This window comes from Schistocerca piceifrons, chromosome X (genome assembly GCF_021461385.2).
Source record: "Schistocerca piceifrons isolate TAMUIC-IGC-003096 chromosome X, iqSchPice1.1, whole genome shotgun sequence".
Lineage (NCBI taxonomy): Eukaryota > Metazoa > Arthropoda > Insecta > Orthoptera > Acrididae > Schistocerca > Schistocerca piceifrons.
Window position 1 is genome coordinate 737636331 of NC_060149.1, and position 2797 is coordinate 737639127.

The 2797-nt window shown below is 38.3% G+C and overlaps 1 non-coding gene across 1 annotated transcript; it reads right to left on the reverse strand.

Annotated features, from left to right (window-relative positions):
• Positions 1-582: 582 nt before the first annotated feature.
• On the reverse strand, positions 583-656 carry Trnat-ugu. Its single transcript has one exon. It is a non-coding gene; the product is annotated as a tRNA-Thr (tRNA).
• Positions 657-2797: the final 2141 nt, after the last annotated feature.

Genomic DNA, 2797 nt, shown 5'->3' on the forward strand with positions numbered 1-2797 from the left:
AGACCAAAGTGCGCTGGATGCTAGGCGCTTTGTGAAACAAGGTTTTTTCTTCGAGGATATGAATTTGGCACCCCTGAAATTACCGCCCGGGACTGATACCTTAGATCCGGGTTTGCATAGCTTTGAGAGTAAGCTTTTCATGATACGAAAAAAAGAGGTCTAGTATAGTGTGAAAATCAACAATATTATTAAAAGGATAGATTGCTACTCACCATAAACTTGACACAATGAGATGTAGGAAGTAGGCTTTGACTAAAAGCTTGATGTGCAAACAGTCTTTTCGTTGCGCCTGTATGCAACTCAGTGTGTAACCTTCATGGTGAGTAGCAATCTATCCCTTTCATAATATTGATCTTCCAACCTGGACTTTCCATTATAGCGTGCAAGCGTTATGTGTAATGATAGAGTTTTTATTATCATTATTATAATGTATTTGTGGTACATTTTTTACCAAACACCTGCTCTGTACTATCTAAGTAATTTTCAAAGTATAGAATTTAATGCCTATCAAGTACAATGAAATGAACACCCTTAGCTACTTACAGGCGTTGATATACGTCAACGGGAACAGATGAATTTGTGTGCCCCGACCGGGACTCGAACCCGGGATCTCCTGCTTACATGGCAGACGCTCTATCCATCTGAGCCACCGAGGACACAGAGGATAGCGCGACTGCAGGGATTTATCTCTGGCACGCCTCCCGCGAAACCCACCTTCTCAGCGTATTGTCCCGCACTACATTCGTAGTGCCCCCGCACATTATACTCATTACTCGCGGCGCGTTGCCGATTCCCGTAAGAGTTCGGGCACTGTTGTACATTCGCACTATCAAGTACTTATTAACTGCATTTTTAAATAAGTTTGCTTAAGTAATTTTTTTAATCTCACGTGGCAATTTATTGTAGAGTTTTATTCCTTGGTAGTAAATTCTGTTTTGAGTTTTTAACTTCATTCTTTCTTGGTAAATGTGAGTTCAGCTTAGATCCTATTCCATAGTTATGGGCAGGGCTGTTTTTTCAGTAATTATCAATATTACTTTTAATGTGTACAAGTTATTGGTAAATATGCTCACATGGTGCAGTTAACATCCCCAGTGATTTTAACATATCTTTACAGTGACCCTGACTACTATTTTTGGCTATTATTCTTATGATCCTTTTCCACTGTTTGAAAATTTTGTACATATTCTGTGCATTTGTTCCCCATAAAAGAATGCCATAGCTATGAACTGAGTGTACATATGAACAGTATGTAAATAATTTTGGAGGAAAGTTCTGGCAGAATGTAAATATGTTAGGTGTGTGTGTGTGTGTGTGTGTGTGTGTGTGTGTGTGTGTGTGTGTGTGCCTGACAATGGCTTCTTCTGCTCTTCAGTGAGTGGTCTATTTAGTCCTAAGGCATTTATATATTGTGTAAGTAAAAGACACATACTCAAGTAGCATTACAGAACTACCACAAAAGTACAGAAATGTAGCAACAGAAGTAGACACATAATTAAACACAATTAACAAATTATTCTGCCACAATTCCATTGATAAAACAGTGTATTACCAAAAAACTATAAATTATCTGGTAGAAGTAGAAAAATGCAGACATTAGAAAATGTGCCATTCTACAATACTACAAGTTTTCCACTTTTAGATCTACAGAGTATTGCACCAAGGTAGCAAGAAGAGACAGAATGGATGGAGATGTTCCATAAAATTTTGGGGTGTGTAGCAGCATAAATTTCTATTATTCTTCTAATATTTCGGCTGTATACTGTCCAGCCATCTTCAGAGTGAGCCGAGGTGATTCGCCTCACTCTGATGACAGCTGGACGGTATACAGCCGAAATATTGGAAGAAGAAGAAAAATGTATGCGGCTGCGTGCCCACAATTTTACGGCACAATCATTTTGCCATGAAAATATGAAGATTCACACATAATAGAGATGTTTTCTTAAGATTTCCTTACTGATTTTTGGTATGGCTGCTTGTAGTTCTGTCACAGACTAGGTAAAAATGTATTTTCCTGTGAGACTGGAACTGACACATAACAGGCTAAACTTTAATCTGCGAACATGTTACTACAGACCTGCCAAATAACTGCTTCATGCCTTATTCTTTCATTGTCTCACCAATGGCTAAGACAGATAATCTGCAATATGAAAGATGTGAGTAGTAGTAGTAGTTTCTGCATGGAATGATCATAGACCCAAGCACATAAATTTGTTAGTCAGTGGCAAACCTTAAGTGAGAATCCTTCACAATAATTAATTGAAATGGCAACTGAACATAGCTGGATAATTCTAAAGCACTCCAGGAAGTAAGTTGACGATCGCAGAGTTGACAAACATATTCTGTGATGTTACCATGTCTCTGTTACATTAGCAGCATATTTCTTGAAGTACACAGCTCGGCACTTAAAATGTATGATGCAGGCAACTGCAGGCCAACATACCAAGTGGATAGGCCGACAAGTTTTATTACTTTTTCTGTAACTAGGAGTCAGAGGTGAACTGTAGTTCAGAATAATAGCCTGATTCACCATCTGCAACCTGAACACCGTAAATTAAGAGCAGGACAAATCATCTGGGTGGACCACCTCTTCAGCAGTTGTCACAATGATTTTTGCTTTTCTATCTTCAGTTTGCTACAAACTGTCAAACTGGTCTGCTAGATGCAATTGTCTCTCTTTTTCATTTTCCTGTATCATCAGTGGTTTTACTGTAAATGTTACGAGTAGATGACATTTTTTGTTCTCCTGATGATAATAGATCAAATCTAGTGCCCTGTTACTGGAAAACAATATTAT